This window comes from Macrotis lagotis, chromosome 4 (genome assembly GCF_037893015.1).
Source record: "Macrotis lagotis isolate mMagLag1 chromosome 4, bilby.v1.9.chrom.fasta, whole genome shotgun sequence".
In the NCBI taxonomy this organism is placed as follows: domain Eukaryota; kingdom Metazoa; phylum Chordata; class Mammalia; order Peramelemorphia; family Peramelidae; genus Macrotis; species Macrotis lagotis.
In genome coordinates this window covers 20,277,026-20,297,145 of record NC_133661.1, presented here as the reverse complement: position 1 = coordinate 20,297,145, position 20,120 = coordinate 20,277,026, and positions in this window count along the sequence as shown.

The window sequence follows — 20,120 nt, the reverse complement described above, 5'->3', positions numbered from 1 at the left end:
CACAGAATCCCCTTCACTCAAATCCAATTCATGTGCTTGTCATGGCATCACTTCCCTGATGTCAAGGTCTTTGAAAATGAAGGACAGAAAACCATTTCTTCTACTGTATTGTGACCATTGTTAATTATTTTCCTGGGTCTAGTTACCTTAATCTGCATCAGCTGATATGCCTTCCTACATTTCTCTGAATTCCTCATAGTCATTATGTCTTAAAGTACAATAATATTCCATTCCATTCACATAGCAATTTTCTTTAGTCACCCCCCCCCCAATCAATGGACTGGTTCCAGTTTTTTGGTTTCTCTTAATATGCCTTCACAAGAACTTCAAATCTCCTCTAAAAAAGTGACTCCCCTGTCACCTTAATTTCAGTCAGAGTGGAGTCAGATGTCACTTTCTGTTTTGGTGAAAACTTTGCTTGAGGAAGATTAATTTTGACTATCCTCTTTTGGACCCACATCTCCCTTTTGAACTTCCACTACTACTACTATTGACATTGGTGTTCCTATCATGGGGAATTGCCTGATAGTCCAGAGTTCCTGATTCATTCTGACATCTGGTAGCCTTGCCTATGGCTCCTGGATATTTTCAATGACATTTGTCATTGCTTTATGAAAGCAACTAGTTAAGACATTCTTAGCTAGCTACCTGACTAGATGATGCTTTTATTAAATATAAAGTACATGTGGGCTAAATTCTGAGGCTCCAAAGATAAGCCAATAAGATAGTATCTGCCCTCCGGGAGCTTCCATTCTAATGAACACACAAAAAGAAATTGGAGAAGTGGGGAAGTGGTGACATGTTCTGTTATGTCATTGGGTTCTTTTCACTTGATTTTCCAGAATCATCTTTTACTCTTGCCTCATTTCCAGATTCTTCCGGAAGAGTGTTCAGATATTAAACTATTTCCCTTAGAGGAACATGGAGGGTGATGGATGAAAGGTGGTAGAAATGTCTTCATTTTCATGAATTGTGGAATCTGATCTGGGTCCTTTGTGAGGGTCATGATAGACTGTATTGCACAGAAGCACCTGAATGCTTCTATGGGATGACTGGCTGTTCTGGCCAGCTAGCTGGTTTTATCGGGTGGTTGCAGCTAGTGGGCACAGTTGGGGCTATTAACTTGTGGAAAAACACAGATGCTCTTTCCTGATATTCAGGAGCTCCTCAGAGCTGTTTCCTCCCCTCCTTTCCTTTCATCTCTCTGCTAAAGTGATGATGCACAGGCTTTGCTCATTGTCTTGCTGAGGCTGACAATGTTGCCTCTCGTATTTGTTCAACAGACAAACACAGAGAGGATGATAAGTAGTCATTGGAAAAAAACACCATGTTTGACAGAAATGTAACCATGTGCCTCACTGAGAATGGCAAGCCATATTGTGACTAGCAGAATAAGCCCAGAGCCTTTGTGTGAAGGAAAAAACATTTCAAAATCTAACACATCAGGTGGGGCAGATGCTTCATGAACCTCTTTGTCATTTGGTTATTTTCTGGTGTTGGTGATGGGGAGAAATGCGTGATGGAGCCAGAGTGTCTGAGCCCCAAGCCCTGAGCCCAGGGGAAGTTTCAGGGTCATTCATGGTTCAGAGGATGGAGCCAATCTACACAACCTTTCAAAAAGAGAACTCTATTTTCTCTACCCCCAACAGTAAGGGGAGTTGTGATAAAAAAGCCAGTGGCCATTTTGATGGATACCTTTCTACTGGGTTGTGGGTTCACTCTAGCCTTAGGATACACCCAGAAAAAAGCAGCACCAGATCATTTCAATGCTGTTCAATTAAACCTATGAGAAAGATTAAAAAAAGAAGTGAGAATGGGGAGGTTCTACATAAAGAGTGACCACTGGAGAGTAAATTGAAATATATCTTTGTATCACCTTATACCTGAAGTACTGGAAAACCTGAGCTCAGATTTTTCTCAGGTTATTTTCTTCTTCTATGACCTTGGAATTAGTATTAAACTTATAGGGCGCTAGCATTTTTATCTTATAAAAAAAATAAAAAGAGTCCTCTAAGTCCCTTCTGCTCCTAGCGCTATGGTTCTACATTTATCTGGAATTCAAATATCAATGTGTCCGATGAATCTCTCCCCCCCCAGAGTAGAAGCTTATGACTTCAAAATTCAATGGATACTGCACTCTCCAAGATTATCTGTGATCTGCTCTGCCTCAAACCTCTGGTCATTTCAGTCCATCCTCCTCTCAGTTGTGCCCCACCTGCACTTCAATAGATTCAGTGACTCCTGATCATCTTCAGGATTAAATCAAAAACCATCTGTTTGGCCTTCAAAGCCCTTCACAACCTGCCCTCTCCTACCTTTCCAGGTTTCTTACACTTTGCACCCTATTTCACATGCCAGGACCTAGTGACACTGGTAGCCTCTATCCTTGGTCTTTCTTAAATGAGACACTAGCCCCAAACTCTGGACCTTCTCATTGGCTGGCCTCCATATATATATGAAAGCTCTCCCTCCTGATCTTCACTACTGGGCTTCCCTGGCTTCCTTCAGGCCCCAGCTAAACATTTCACCTTCTATAGGCTTCTAGAGGAAGCCTTGCTCAATGCTCCTTCATTCTAGGCTTCCCCTCTGTTGATTATTTCTCATGGATCCCAGATGTAGTTGATGGTACATATCTGTTTGCTTGCTATCTCTCACTTTAGCGCATGAGCTCCTCAAGAAAAGGGATTTTTTTGCCATTTTTTGTATTCCAAAAAATTTGTGCCCGTATGATATAGTGTAGAGGCTTGATAAATGCGAACCAACTGACTGACTGAAAGCAGAAATTGTTTCTTTTTTTTTCTTCTGGAGGCAGTCTAGTAGAGTGAAATGATCATGAGTTAGAAATGAGAAGATCTAGGGTTCAAATTCTGCCCCTGAGATCTCTGACTTCTGTGATCTTAGGCAAGTCTCTCTCCTATAGTCTGTTTCCTTTCCTGAAAAGGGGTTGGACTAGAAGACCTCTGAGATCCCTGAGATCTAGGATCCTCTTATCCCCAATGCATAGGTGCTTAAGAAATATTTGTGAGTTGGTTTGAATTGGATGACTCAGTGATTTCATTTATGTACCCAATTGCTCCAAGCAGATTGCACATTTTCAAAGTCTTCCCATTCCAGGGAACTCTTATTTACATCTTTGCATAAATCCTACTCAAAATGCCTTCCCTCAATACCTGTGGGTTCTTCCTCAGGTCTTCTAATATCTCAGGTTCCATCTGCATAGCCAATCCTTCCCTCCAGGCAGATTGCAAATCATCAGTCTTCCCATTCCAAGGGACTCTTATTCATGTCTTTGCATAAATCCTACTCAAAATGCCTCCTTTCAATATGTGTAGGTTCTTCCTCAGGTCTTATAATATTTCAGGGTTCCCAATGTCACCTCTAGAAGATTCATTATGCAGCTTTCCATTCTTGATCTGAAAGGACTTCCCTCCTTTTCTAGGCATATGTCTGCTTAAAGAGGTTTTACAACTCACTTCTTATCTCTATGCTTTTGTGAATGTGAAAAGTTATTTATTACTGAGGGGACCATTACTAGCTATCCATGACTGTGCAAAGAAATAGGCTTCTATGGAAGCAGATGAAGTAGACAGAACTTCTGACAGTAGAAGGGCATGAAATTGGAGTAAATTATTGAGGAAGAGTATAGGATGTTGTTGTTCTCTTCCAAAACATAAAGGAAACTTGTCTGGATTCCTGGTGGGGGTAGTCTGGCAGGTAAAAGGTGATCATAGAGGTCTGTAAGGCAAGATCTCATAGGCACCATCCCAGTCCTTTGAGCTGGTGAATCATGATGTCTTGGGGGACAGGATGATTGGGCATATCCCTATTTGCTTTCATGGGATACTGGTAAGAATGTAGACAGTGTGGTTCAGGAGTAAATGCTGGACCAGCAATCAGGAGAGACCCAAGTTCAAATCCCACTTTTGACTTCCTTACTGGCTGGATGCCCCCATCAAGTCTTTTAACCTCTTCCTTGGAGATACTGTGTGTAAAGAATTTGGCAAACCTCTAGCTATCATCTTAGTGATGTTTAACAAATATTGATTATTATTGTATTAGTAATACTCTCTCCCAAAAATAGTCTGCCTTCCCCCCTTACATTTCCTATAGAACAGCTCAGGTATTGCCTTCCACATGAGGGCTTTTCTGTCCTTTAGATGCTTGTGTCCTCCCTCCCCACCCCTCATCACCATGAATCACATCTAAATCTGTTCATATCTCCTTACATATACACAATACCTTCTCCAAGAGAATGTAAGTTTTTTGAGAGCCAGATTTAGATCATTTTAGTCTTTGTAGCCTGAATGATTTGGGCTTTAATCGATGTCTTGCTGATGGGTGGAAATGTTTTAAGAATGATGACCTTTCAGATGAATATTATGGAGCAGCATTGTAATGTAAGAAATCATGAGTGTTTGGACTTTACAGAAGCATGGAAAGAATTATATGATCTGATGCTGAGTGAAGGGAGCAGAACCAAGAGAACATTGTACAAAGTAACAACAACATTGTGAGATGATCAACTATGATGGATATAGTTCCTTTCAGCAGTTCAGAGATCATGGACAACCCTGAGAGAACTGCTATGGACAATGCCCTTCCCATGCAGAGGAAAAAACCTTGGAATTTGAATGCATACTATTTCACTTTTTAAAAACTTCTCTTGTGTTTTTCCTTCCCTTTTTATGATTTTTTTCTTTCTCCTTATTTCTAATCCTTTTTTTTACAAAATGACTAATAGGTAAATATGTTAAACACAAATGGACATGTGCAACTTTTACCTCCCCAGGGAGTGGTGAAGGAAGGGAGGATGATAGAAAAATGTGGAACTCATAAGTTTGCAAATGGATGAATGTTGAAAAAACTATCATTTCATGTAACTGGAACAGTAAAATAAAAGAATGATGACCTTTCCTCACTATTTTGCTAGGTTTAGAGGTCCTAGTCATTCTGTGTCCATCCTGTATTGAATGTGAAGGATTTCAATGGCCTTTCTAGGCCTCCTGTTCTTACAGGTTCAATTCAGGAAACCAGATTAATTGAGGTGAAGCTTCTCAACTGAAATTGTTACTCCCTCCCTTTCCTGGAAATGCTTTAGGCCTTTGGAGATAACACATAGGCTTCTTGTTGTCAAATCAATTTGGCATCTCAGCTAATTCTATATTTAATTTGGACTGTAATGTAAGCAGGGGGAATAGTTTAATATTTTCTTGGAGTCTTCTATTCAATCTCCTAATAGAGATGATGTCTCCTCTCTCTGTATATTCCAGGGACCCAGAACCAAGCATTACACAGTATAGAGGCTTCATTGGTGCCTGCTGAATTGAATTGGGAGTCCTGTTTCAATATTATTTGTGGTAATAGAGTTTAACATGGATCCTCTAGGTCTATCCTATTTCTGGCAAAATCTACCCAGCAGCAAGGGTTTCAGTATGGGCTTGGCAAATAGGCCATTGTCCAAGGACCATGTCCAGTGAGTGAAGTGTGATGACAGACTATTGTCCAAAGAGCATAACAAGTGAGTGGAGTTTGGTGACAGACTATTGTCCAAGGACCATGTCCATGGGCTTGGGGATAAATCCTTGTACAAGGACAACATCCAGTGGATGGAAGATGAGAAGTTGCAGATTTGGACTTAATTTTAGAGAAGACCTTCTTAGCAATTGGAATTCTTTGTGCAATTGGTTACATTGCCAGATAATGGGCTCCTTTCTACTAGAGTTCTTTAAGGAGAAATGAGTAACTATTTGCCAGGTACATAAGAGAAGGGAATTTTATTCAGTTAAAGGTTGATCAGAAGGCTGCTGGGCTTCCAACCAATTCTGAAATTTAATGACTTGCCTAGCCAAGCAGAGAGAACATCATCACTGAGAGCCTGGTTCATGGGTTGGTGGTGAGATATGAGCAAAAACAATTCCCGAAGGAGACAATCATTTATTAAATGACTACTATGTATGAGGTACTGTGCTAGACACTTTATGAATATCTTATTTGCAACTACCCCATGAAGTGTAACATTATAATTCCCTTTTTATAGCTGAGGAATAAAGAGGTTAAGTGACTTGCCCAAGATCACATAGCTAGTAAATGTCTGAAGTCAAATTTGAACTCAGGTCTTCCTGACTCCAGACCCAGTGCTGAATTCAATGTGCTGCCTCAAATGTCATCATAAAAGTATAGAACAGATCTGTGTTAATGCTGGAAGCATCAAAGTGAGTCTTGGGAAGCAAATCTAAGGTGTGTTATTTAATAGCAACTTTTGTTGTTATTCCACCATTTCAGTCATGTACTGCTCCTCATGACCTCATTTAGGATTTTCTTGGCAAAGATACTGGAGTAATTTTCCACTTCCTTCTCCAGCTCGTTTTGCAATGAGGAAACTGAGGCAAAAAGGATTAAGTGATTAGGCTAGGTTTACCCAGTTAGCAAGTGTCTGAGGCTGGATTTGAACTCAGGTCTTTCTCCAGGTTCTGTCCACCCTGTCACTTAGCTACCCAATAACCTACTGCATCACCTATCTCCTTCCTACCTTCCAGGCATCCTGTATGACTATCAGCTCCCAAACTTTTATTATGTTCATACTACTTACCTTATTATGTAACCTTGGATATTGGATATTGATGTCTTATATTAAACTTCAAGCTTCTCACAAGGAGCAAGGAGCTTCTCACCTGAACTAGGCATCTTTCCTAAGACCTAATACAATTCTTTCTACCTCAGGAGTTCTTAATAAAAATTTGATTTATTGGTTTCATTTAAAGTTAGAGTTGCTGGGGAAGCTTGTGGAAAGATCCCCATGCCTGGGACAGGAAGATCGGAATTCAGATTCAGCCTCAGACCCTTAGGAGCTAGGTGACCCTGGGCCAGTTACTTCACCAAGGCTGCTTCAGTTTTCTCATCTGTAAAATGGGGATAATCAAAGACTCTCCCAGGATTGTTTTAAGGCTCAAAAGTCAATGAGTATCAAACATTTTGCAAACTTTCAAGTGCTCTAGAATGAATGGATGAAAAAACATTGAGGCACTTACTATATATGTTGGGAATGATCCTGAGATCTGGCAATACAAATGCAGCCAAAGACAACATCTACCCTCAAGGAGCTTACACTCTAATAGGGAATTGACCCATATGGGGAAGTTAGAATTGGAAAGAGGGTGGGTGAGAGTATGTAGCCTAGTTCATTCTTATTGTTACTATCATCATCCTTTTACTTTTTGCTTTCTCCTTGCTTCTAGCTTCTTTCTCCTCTATTTCCAGAGCACTCCTCAGACTGGTTATTATTCATGTCACCTTTGCTCCTCTCTATTCTCCAGCCCCTTCCATCTGTCATCCCTTCCTCCAATTCCTTCTGTCTGGCACCATGGCTTGCTTGCCACTCCCCTGATGTTTCTTCAGCTATGTTTCTATGACTTTTGCTTGGCCAAGGGAAGGGGCCTGGATAATTGGTGGGAAATCAAGGGAACAGGTCATACCTTCAGGACACCAAGGCACATCTTGGTTTTGAAAGGCAGGGGATCTCTGTACCTCCAAACTTTCTTCAGAGTTCTGTTATGTGAGAGTTTTGGAAAAACTGAGTATGTGACTGGACTAAAAAACCTAAGGGAGATGAATAACTCTAGTTTCTCTTGGAATGAGAGAAAAAGCTTTCGATAATTATTCAGTGGAGGTAGGGTTGCACTATATTGATATTCCCAATTGTTGGATTAAAGGCTGCTAGGCTGCAGTGCAGTGTAGTTAAAGGGTAGGGAACATGGAAATAAGAAGCAAGTGCTTAAGAGGGCTATCTAATGTTCTATTCAATTCAATAAATATTGAATGTGGCAGCCACTATGCTAACTGTTGGGGATACTAAGAAGAGAGAGAGAGAGAGAGAGAGAGAGAGAGAGAGAGAGAAAGTGCTGGTGGCCTCCAAAGTGTCCTGGGAGAAGAAGTGAGGGGTCATAATATGAAGCCAAACAGACCTGCTGATGGAGAATAGAGTTTCCAGGAAGGTTGTGGGTCTTCTATAAAGGAAGGCTTTGGGAGGAAGGTAATGCTCTGCCCTCCCACCAAACAGAAAAACAAGTGAGGAGGGTACATTTAGCAGATATTGAGCATCAAATCCTAAGTCAATCTACATTTATGGCAGGACAGGGAAGGCAAGATAATCTGAAGAAGCATAGTTCTCTAGAGCAAGTAATTTAAAGATAGGGCAGCTAGGTGGTATCATAGTGGATAGGAGTTAGAAAGAGTTGAAATTTAACCTCAGTCCCTTCCTAGTTATATGACGCTGGGTGAGTCATTTCACCTTGTGTGCCTCAGTTTCCTCATCTGTAAAATGAGCTGGAGAAAGAAATGGAAACCACTCCAGTAGTTTTTGTCAAGAAAATTCCAAATGGGGTCATTGACACAGTTAGAAATGGCTGAACAGCAGCAGCAGCAGCAACAAAACCAACAGAATTTGGAGTCATAGAACCTGTGTTCAAATGCAAGAAGCACAACTTACAGTGACTTGGGACCAGAAACACAACTCTTGGAATCTCAGAGTTGCCTGTTGGTTGTTCTAGTTGCTGGTGAGATCAAAGCATGCTCAAAAGAAATCCCCGCTATAATTCCCTCAAGAAGTTCTCTGCTTTCTACTTGGAAACCGCTAATTAAAGCAAGGGTCCTTGACTTGGGGACCTGTGAACTTGGTTTTTAAAATAGTTTGTGTCTATTATTGATTTCCTTTATAATTCACATGTTTTATTTTAGGCGTGAGGCCCCTTGTCTTTCCTGGTTTTCTAAGGGGGTTGGGATGTTTCTTGTCTCTGCTATTGGCTCAAGTCCTAACCAGCTGTGTCTCCTCCCCCCATTTTAGGGGCCTAGCTTCATATAATGACTTAACAATCAGATATGAATTTGGAAAGTCTACCAAGAACAAATAAATAAGCATTTTCCTCAACATCTTCTCTCCACTACCCCCTCTCTGTTTTTGGACAAGAGAGGGGCTTAGACTTAGACTGACACAGTTCAGTTCTGTGTAGCATTTTTTCCTGCCAAGCTTCAAGTCTAAAACTATCCCCGGGTATTTTGTCCAGGACCTTGAAACTTCTGGGTTTTTGTCCCAGCTACCACTCTGGGGAGGATGGGAAAGGGGATGAATTACTGAAGTATATTGAAAGCAACATACTTTGATTTTTTAATCTATTCTAATTAAAACATTTATATGGAATGTCCTTGGTAGATACGAGTAAAGGAAATTCATGACCTCACAAGTGGGAGCTGCTGTGTGGTTGAGCCAAGAGCATTTGACTGGGAAAATTATAAATCTATGATCCGAGCGCACAAGAACAGTGCTCTTAAGGGCAGAGTTAAGGAATGATTATTGGCCAGTGTCCTGAGCACTAGGAATAGAAACAGGGATAGACAAAGACATAGAGAGACAGAGAAAAAAAACAGAGATGCAGAGTGACTGATACCTAAAATAATCCCTGATGGTTTTGGTTTTGGTTTTGCACTATACCTTAGACATCATTGGTATAGTGAGCTTCTAATAAAGAAACTACCTCTACCAATGCAGACTACCATCTCCTCTACCAATTAATAAACTTCAAAGGATTGTCTGGGGAACTGAGATATCATATGACCTGCCTAGGACTGAATAATCATTATTTACCAGGACTTGAACTCAGATTTTCCTTTCTACAATGCTAAATGGAACAGCATATAAAGACAAAAACAAAAGCCGAAGTGTCTTTTTCCTCAAAGAGCCTAAATTCTGGGGGGTGGGGGTTGGTTTGGTTGACATAGGGAGAGGACTAGGATATCCAGACAGAAGAGGAAGGAGAAAAAAAGACACCATAAAGGTTAGGGCCCACACAGACACAGTGAGGAAGATCCAGAGATGGAAATGCAGAAAACAGAATCAGAGAGATGAGGGGGGGAAAGAAAGAGGAAAGCTGAATGATTCATTCTAAATGATTAGTTAGGTGAATGAATTTGTCACCAACTTAATTAGGCTGGGAGCTGGAGACATTGACCACCTTTTATCACCATCCCTGGAAATGCTAATTAATTTCTGAACCATAGAAAAGAACTTTTCAGTTTGAATATTCTGAGTCTTTTCAAACCAGTACAGTCTAATCAGGATCAGAATAATTTCCTGGACTATAATGTGGGTGACCCTGGTATCATGTTGTGAAGGTTGAATCAACAACATTGGGCAACATAGTGATGTCATTTTGGTCTTCTTTGATAACAAAGGACAGGAACCAACAATGTTGTCTTTAGACACCTTAAATGAAATATCTTCTATCTTTTGCTACTGGGCTTTGCTGGTAATAAATAGAAATATTGATGGTTTCTGTGGGTTTGTTTTGTATCCTGATACTTTGTTAAAGCTGTTAATTGTTTCAGATAGTTTTTGGTTGATTTTTCTAGGGATCTCTAGATAGACCATCATATCATCTGCAAATAGTGAGAGTTTTGCTTCCCCATTGCCAATTCTAATTCTTTCAATATCTTTTTCTTCCCTTATTGCTAAGCTAACAAAATATTGAATAATAGTGATGATAATGGGCTTCCTTGTTATAACCTTGACTTTATTGGGAATTTTCTAGTTTATCCCACTCACATATAAATAAATGCTTGATTATGGTTTTAGAAAGATACTTATCATTTTAAGGAAAACTCCATTTATTCCTATTCACTCTAATTTTTTAATAGGTACAGGTGCTATATTTTGTCAAAGGCTTTTTCAGCATCTGTTCTTCTATTAGTTTCTATTAGTTTCCCTCCCCAACTCTCCTCTCTTACTTCCCTGAAGGGTAAAATAGATTTCAATACCCAAATGAATATGTATATTATTTGCTCTTTAAGGCAATTCCAATTCCTTCCCCTTCATTCTAAAAAGCTCTTTTGCACTTCTTTTATGGAAAATAATTTACCTCATTCTACCTCTCCTTTCTTCCTTCTCCTAGTGAGTTTCTTTCTCACTTCTTAATTTTGTTTTTTGAAAATCATCCCACCATAATCAACGCTCATCTAATGCCCTCTGACTATGTATACTCCTTCTAAGCGCCTTAATAATTATAAAGTATTTAGGAGTTGTAAATATCATCTTCTCATGTAGAATTATAAACAGTTTAACTGTATTGAATACCTTGATTTCTTGTTTTTTGTTTATCTCTTTGTTCTTCTCTTGAATCTTTCATTTGAAAGTCAGATTTCTAGCATTTTCATCAGGAATGCTTGGAAATCTTTTATTTAATTAAATATACATACTTATACACATATGTATATATATATATATATATATATATATGTATGTATTTCCCCTCCTGAAGGATTATACTCAGTTTTGCTGGATAGGTGATTCTTGATTATAATTCCAGCTCCTTTACCTTCCAGAATTGGCTTCAAGAGAGAATAATATATACACTCAATTGGGTATTGAAATCTATTTTTCCCTTCAGGGAAGTAAGAGAGGAGAGTTGGGGAGGGAAACTGATAGAAGAAAGGGCCAACTCGGGGAGACACTGGTCAGAAACAAAATACTTCTGAGATGAAACTGGGTAAAAAAAGAGATTGTGAAAATGATAAATAGGGAAAAGTAGGATGGGAGGAGATACAGTTAATAATCACATGAATGTGAATGGGATGAACTCACCTGTAAAGTGAAGCAGATAGCAGAGCGGATTAAATGATTTGGACATAAAGGGTGCTACAAAAACAAATTAGGGGACATAGGTTTTTTTTTTTTTTTGGTAGAACTATGGTTAGTGGAAGAATTTCTGATTGAACAAGAAATAGAGAGCATTATAAGATGTAAAATTGATCATTTTGATTCATTCAATTAAAAATATTTCAGAGAAGAAAGCTGGGAAATAATTTTTAAAACCTGGATCTCTGAGAAAGGCTCATTTCTCAAATACATATACATACATATATATATATATATATATATATATATATATATATAACTGAGTCAAATTTGTAAAAATTTAAGTAATGTTTCAATTAATAGATGGTTAAAAATATGAACAGGAAGTCTTCAGATGAAAAAATCAAAGTTATCTATGATTATATAAAATATTCTACATCAATATTAATTAGAGAAATGCAAATTAAAGCAACTCTGGTATACTATCTCACTTAAATCATACTGGCTAAAATGATAGAAAAGGAAAATGATAGATCTCGGAGAAGATGTGGGAAATTTGAAGCACTACACACTGTTGGTGGAATTGTGAACAAGTTCAACCATTTTGGAGAGCAATTTGGAACTGTGCCCAAAGAGCAATCACACTGTGTATAAATACCACTAGTAGCTCTGTATCCTAAAGAAATAATTTAAAAGGGAAAAGGAACCACATGTACAAAAACATTTATAGCAATTCAGTTTTGTGATTGCAAAGAGTTGGAAATTGAGGATATACCCATCACTGGGAATGGCTGAACAAGTTGTTATAAATGATTATAATAGAATATTATTATGCTATAAAATGATGAGCAGGATACTTTTAGAAAAGCCTAGAAAGACTTTGTGAACATATTCAAAGTGCAGTAAGCAGAACCAAGGGAATATTGTACACAGTAACAGCAATGTTGTATAATGAAGAATTTTGAATGACTTAGGTATTCTCAGCAATACAGTGATCTAAAACAGTTGATGAAAAATAGTATCTCCCTCTAGAAAAAGAATCTGAAATTTTTTAAACCTTATTTTTATTCTGTTTTTTTTTGGTCTTTTTTCCCCCACATGTCTAATATGAAAATATATTTTGCACAATTTCATATGTATAATCTATATCAAATTTCTTGGCTTCTCAATGAGGGGAGAAAGGAGGGAAGGAGGGACAGAATTTGGAATGTAAAATTTAAAACTATGTAAAAATGTTTTTACATGTAATTGGAAAAAAATAAAATATTAAAATGTAAAAAAATTGTTTAGAGATTGATTGATTCACATTTAAGGAAGATCATTTGTTTTGGTGACTTTGTTTCTCCAGGACTTTGAAGAGAGACCAAATGATCGCATCTGAGTTGGAAGGAATTTCAGAAACTATTTAATCTAATTCTGACTCAAACATCAATCCTCTCTTGATAACTCCAAAGAAAAGCCATTCATTCTTTGCTGTGGACTTCCACTCAAAAGAATCTGCCACCCTCATAAGTGACTAATTCCTGATGTGTTGTCTCTCTGGTTTCAATGTAAGCTCCATGAGAGCAGAGGTTATATTACTTTTAAAATTATTTTTGTCCCCAGTACTTGAAACTAAGTGAATTGTGCAGTCAGATTTTAATAAATAGTTTTGAAACTTCTATACATAGTTCACAAAGTCCTTCTCTTCTTTTTTTTGTAAAGGTTTTTATTTGTTTTTTTCATCTTTTTTGAAAAACACAAATCTTTGCAATCTCTGATTCCATGGCATTACTCTTGTTCTCCATGACCATTCAAAAATTATCCAAAGTGGTTCAGCAATCAGATCTACCAGGTCTACACAGAGCTGTGGGACAAAGGTCATCTGAATCTGGTGATTTAAACTCATTGAGAGCATCTAGATCTTCTTTTACAATGAACCCATTTATCTTGGGTTTCAATTCCTTATTAATTATTTTGAATCTGTCTTTTCTAATCTAAAGGATTTTCTCTTTGGCAGAGAAAGATGAAGCAAGGGAGCCTTTGATTCATGCTTATATCCCAACACTTAGGGGCAATTCTTGCCTGGCATCTAATAAGCATTTAATAAAAGTGTTCTGCAGAATCTAAATATCTCTCATTGAGTCCAACTTCCCCATTTTATAAATGAAGTAACGGGGGTAAAGAGATAACGTACCAGTAACTTTCCCAGGACCACAGAACTAGTAAATGCATATTTGAACCCTTCTTCTTGATTTCAAATCTTTTTTTTTCCCTATTCACTAAGCCTTACCCTACATATTACACTGTATCCTACCCCTTCTTTTATTCCCCCAGCATTGATTTTAAAAAAGTAAACTAATTTTATTGGCCTTAGCTATCTTTAGCAGCCTCAGTTCCTTCTAATCTTTAATGTTTTTGTCATTATTCTCATAGGCCCATGCCATATTTTTGGATTTGTCCTCACTTACTTGCCTTTTATTCCATCTTGAGTTTAATATCTTGAAAATCTAGTTAGTTAGGGAGTCCCTTATGTATTCACATCAGTCTCTAACTAATTACTGTTATTTTTCCTCCTTGGAATTCTTCCTTTTTGTCTTCTGAATTTCACTGAGAGCTTCCTTATCCCTACTGGGCTGCCTTTCTTGGTAGAATTTACACATTATACCTGTCCTTCCCCTGGATCCTTTGAAATCTGTCCACCTAAGTGTATGCTAATCTACATTCAATTTGTCTCATGTCATAAATTCTTAGATGAGCGGGAAGTTGGACTGCTTTGGAACAATTTCCTTTAAGATACGGCTGGCAACATTATCTCATATTCCTAAAAACTTCTCCTCTGGGGCAGCTAGGTGGCTCAGTGGATAGAGCACTGATCCTGGAGTCAGGAGTGCCTGAGTTCAAATCTGGCCTCAGACACTTAACAATTACCTAGCTGTGTGGCCTTGGGCAATCCACTTAACCCCGTTTGCCTTACAAAAACCTAAAAATAAACCAAACTTCTCCTCTCTCCAAGTTCTCATGATGGGGACAACCAAAGTCAGGCAACAACTGAACAGGAATCTCCTTTGCAGTATTTATGACAATTGGTCATCCAATTCAATGCAATCTATTCCAGCCTCTAATGAGGAATCTCCTCTCGAGGAAGCCCATTCTGCTTTGGATGGCTCAAGCTGTTGGACAGATTTCCTCTATTGAGAGCCAAAATGTGTCTTCTATCCACTACTTCTTATTCTGCATTCTGGGACCAAACAGACAGGTTAATCCCATATCTAGGCACCAGTTCTTCAGAGCAGAGTCACTGCATGTTCCATCATATTTGAGAAACTGTGCAGTCATTTCAAAGACCTCCAGCTGCTCCCTGCTACAAAAGTCTATCTTTTCAACATCCATATTCTCTTGATGATGCTAGATTCAGAAATCATGGAATGCCATGAACTCAGGAGAATCACATTGACCCCAAGGGCAATGGAAAAATGCATGTTGGTTGGAAACAAGTTGCAGCTTATTATAGCGATGACTTATAGACCTATGACTTAGCATAAAAGACTGGACAAAGTCCAAAGAAAATAGGCCACTCACATACAAGAGAAAATGATGTCATTTGGACAGTAAAAATACGTAATCGTGTCCTGATGCTCATGAGACAAAAGAAGAAGAGGAAGGAAGGGCTCTAGTATATTGGGCTGATAATCAATGGAGTATTGATGAAAAAATATTGACTAGATTGATGCAAAATGAAACAGTGTGGATGGGCTGGATAGCACCCGTGGATTAGTTCATCACAAGTGTTTATTAAGCACTGTTATATGCAAGGCACTGCTGTAGATAGTAGGGATCTGATATAAAAATGAAACACTGTCTGCTCTCTCTGCCCTATTCATAGGATTGCCATAGAGTTGGATAGGACATGTGGGAAGAGTGAAATCCTACTGCCAGTTCTAATAGTTCCTAGTAAGGGCACTCTATACAAATAATGTATTTTTCTTGGCCTCAGTTTCCTCCTCTGTAAAAAGGAGACCCTAATCTTCATGCTCTTTATTATGCAAGGTAGTTGTAAGGGAAGTCTTTTTAAAGTTAAACTAGAGAAATGTGAGTCACTGTTGTTAATATTATTAGGCCCTGATTTTCCTAATTGAACATATGCTCATTCTATCAAGCCTCCAGTGTCTTTTTGTAACTAGAAAACTCAGCATTTGAATCTCCTGAGAAATAAAACCATCTGCTTTCTCCCCTTCTGTGGGACCAACTTTCTTGGCTTATCTTCCTATGGGGGTGGTGACACACAGTACGGGAGGGTTCCAAAAAGAGATGAAGATAGTATTTGGGAAAGAAAGAGGGGAAAATGCTCAGATTAGAAAACCAAGACTTTTTCCCTCCACTCTAGTGGTATAATGGAAAAGCATGGACTTGGGGGTCATTTATTTTGGGTTCCAAGTCTTCCCTCTTTAAGGTCCTATGCCCTTAGGTAATTGTCTTATCACCACAGAATTTAAGGTTGGGAGAGGTCTCCAGAGACCCTGTATTCTGTGATCTTTGTTGTTCTTCTCCTGTTTTGCTCAACTTTTGAGGACCCTATGGACCTTTGCTGGCCATGGGTTTTCTTGTCAAACATACTGGCTTGCCATTTCTTACTTTGATGAAGTAAGGCAAACAAAGCCTAAGTCCAGGGTCACATAGTAAGCATTCCTTCTATGGCCTGCCTCCATAGAATGTAGTGGAAGCATGTTCTCAGGCAGGAAGAGTGGCTTAAGGGGAATCACCACCTCCAACTTCAGGTCCTATCTTGCTCTTCCTACTGTCTGACCTCTCAGAAATCCCTGCTGGTGTGTTCTCATCTCTTTAGAAGGCTTGTCCGTCCCATGAGTTACATGTGAGAACTGAAGTCAGAGGTACAACTGGCACCCTCACCCTTCAGTAGGCTCAGTAGAATGCAGTCAACTTTGAAGTTAGAGAATAGTTAACTTTTTGCCTTGGTACTCCTGAGCAGAGAACTTTGCAAGGCAACAAACATTTATTATATACCAGTCACCCTGGACATAGTAGATACTGAATGAATGATGGGGGAAGTAACCCAGAGGCAACCAGGTAATAGAACCAATATAAACCTCTCCAGACTTCAGTTTCCCCAGTAAAACAAATGGATTGGACTAGAGGGTCTTTGAAGTCTCAGCTTTAGTGGTATTTGGTCTCATGGTAAAGTCTCATGGGCAGAAAAGTTTTTTAGAGTTCTTAACAATTGTCAGCTCTTGGTTTACTTTACTCAACAGCTGAATGATCTCCCTGCTTTCTCTAAGATGTAATTATGTAAGAACATGCCAGACCTAAGGAGCATATGAGATCAGGTCCATAAGGTGCTTTTATAGTTCCTAAAGTAATATCACCTAGGTGGTTGATTTTGTTATCTGATGGGAACCCCCTCTGGAGCCTATGAGATATCGTTGTGAGTGTCTTCAGAGGATGTTAGCTCACCCTGAGCCTGGTATTTTAGGCTCTTTGGGCCAAACCTCAATTGAACTTCCAGCCTTCAGTACACCTTGATTTTTTTAAATACACTAGACCTGATCTAAACGAGGTGAGTGGTTATGTTCACCAATTTTATTTCATATTCTCCTATCTTTGTGCATTCCTTCAGACCTTCCTGCAATGAAGGGGACAACTTCCTTTCTCAGCTTTGATTGGGGAACACCTTCTCTTCCTTCAAGACTTGGGTCAGGCAGCAACTAGAATAATTTTGATAAGGATACTACTACTACTACTACTACTACTACTACTACTACTACTAATTACAATAATAATAATAATAATAATAACAGTAATCAAAGGGTTGCAAGGATCCTAACAAATATCATATTTTATCTTCACAACAATGGGAAGTAGGTGCTATTAATTATCCCCTTGTTAAAAATGAGGCAATTGAGGCAGTAGAGACGAAGTTACTTGTCCAGGATCACACAGTCAATATCTATAGCTTGGTTTTGCATTATATCTCCCTGGCTCTAAGTCAAACATTCTATCCTCTGTGCCCCCTCCAGGCGTCACTTCTTCCATGGAACCTTCCTATATATTCCTTCTCCCCAAAGTGATTTCTCCACCTTCTTTTTTAAGAGAATTTTCGATCTTTCCATTGCCATTATCACATCTTACCTTACAGCAAACTAACTTCTAACCCCATATGATTTTCAGTGAGATTCTCATTTCCCTGAGGGCAGGAATTGGATCATTTTTCTTTTTAGTATATTTGGGTCTATCATATCACAGTGCCTGCTACATTTAAAGGTAGAAGGAAACTGGAACTCTCTCATTTTTAGATGAAAAAAACTGAAATTCAGTGAGGTGACTTGTCACATAGTTTATAATCTCAGAGGCAGGGTTTAACCTATTTTTTCTTTATTCCAAATGCAGTAGTCTCTTCATTCCAAGTACAGACTCCCAGATACTTAGCTTGTTGAATAGGATTTATTTTCTAAGGGTTCAATGAATGCTATTGAGATAGACATTTTACCCTCTCAAAGGAATAGACTTAAAAACGGACAATGTTGGTATTGTAAAGTCCAACCATCCTAATCAATTCCTGCAATTTGAGAATGAGAGAGGTGTTTATTCAAAAGTCAGGCTGACCATTTGGACTTGGTTCTACAAAACTTTGACATTCAGCATTTTAATTCACACAAGAGAAGCTTACCTTGAAATTCTCTGGGGTAGGAACATGAGGCAGAGGCAACATGACAAGGATGCCACCAGGGAGGTTGCTGGAACCATAAGCATCAAGATCTTCAGGCCATGGGTAGAAAAGGATAGAGGCCTACAGTGGGTCTGCCTGGAATTTGCCCTGGGATGTTGGCTCCTTTGGCTCCCTTGGAAAGGAGGATAGTCAATATTCCATGGCTCTACCCCCATGGTAACTCAGGGATGCAGGCAAGGGTCATTGGTTTGGTAGAGAAAAGATAGATTCTTGCTCAAGTGCATAAAATTTGTGATGGTGACTTGGGGAAAAGTGGACCATCTCCAGAGGGGCCAGTTATACCTCTGACTTCAGTTCTCACATGTAACTCATGGGATGGACCATCCTTCTAAAGAGATGAGAACACACCAGCAGGGACTTCTGAGAGGTCAGACAGTAGGAAGAGCAAGATTGGACCTGAAGTTGGAGGCAGTAATTCCCCTTAAACCACTCTTCCTGCCGGAGAACGCTCTCCCACTACAAAAATGTGTAGATCAAAGTAATTGACTTTCAAGCCTGTTCCTGATGCAATGCAGCTTGTAAATGGTTTTGAAATTAAGCAGGTGGCAAACTTTATCATTTTTATCCCGCTTACAATCGATCTGCGGTCATGCTGTGCCCAATAAAGGAGTGAGCTGGCAAGATTAAATGAATAACTCACAGCCCATGACCACAGAGTAGAGATGACCAAGGAGAGGGGAGATAGTTTGTCACTAGTGGGGAGAGATGCATTGAAAGTCTACCACACCCTCAAGGAGTTGATATAATTCCAGTAACCACACACCCATTTGGGAGTTGGATAATGCTTCTGCCTAAACCCCAAGTGAAAAGAACCTATTTGGAGATTAAAAAGAAAAATAAAAACATACCTGTTGGAGTAAGGGGTCAAACAGATGACTCTGGAACAACCCTTTGACCACAGTCATGGGGCTAGTCTGGTAAGTGGGAGAATCACTGGCTCTGGGGTCAAATTCCTAAGTTCATCTCTGATGCTCATCACCAGTGGTATGACCTTCAGCAAGTCACCCCTTGGGCCTCATTTTCTTCCTCTGTAAAGATGAGAGGGGTTGACTCTGGTATTTAAAGCCCTTCTAATTTTACATCACGATCCTCAGATTGCCGGTTTGTCCTTTAGTAAGTATTTAATAAGGACTGATAATTTGCTAGGCACTATACAAAGTACTAGGGATACAAAGGAAGAAAATAAAGCAGTCCTTGCCCTCAAGGAACTTACTTTCTAATGGAGAAATAATATAAAAAGGAGGAGGAGAGGCTGTAGTTAATGATGGGTGTAGACTGATTAGAACATGGACAGGGAGGAGAGCTGCAAGATGGGGGCTAGATGAAGGGCACAATTGGCGGCTGGGTAGGAGAAGAAGGATAGCAAGGAAAGAGTAAGGAGAGAAAGAAACAGACAGAGAGAGGAGAAAAGGGTGATGGCAGTTTGGAAAATGAGTGGGAAGGAAAGAATCACAGTTCCTGGGAAAGAAGAGGAAGAGAGAAGAGCCGAAGAGAGAAGAGCCAACAGGGAAGGGGCGTCTCTGGGAGCGGAAGCTAAAGAGAAACAGATGTGGAGGGCAGGTCTTTGGCAGGTCTGTAAAACCAGTGACTGCCATTTCCCCTTGAGCTTTTGGCACCTAAACAAGCCCATAAGCAGTCCGAGCAACCCTCTCTCCCTCCTGAGCCATTCTAGTCCTCTGGTTGAGCGGCCACCATATAATTCACCTTTCTTACAATTATTGCCATATAATACATTGCTTCCTGCAGGGTAGAGCTCATTGACTTTTCAGATAG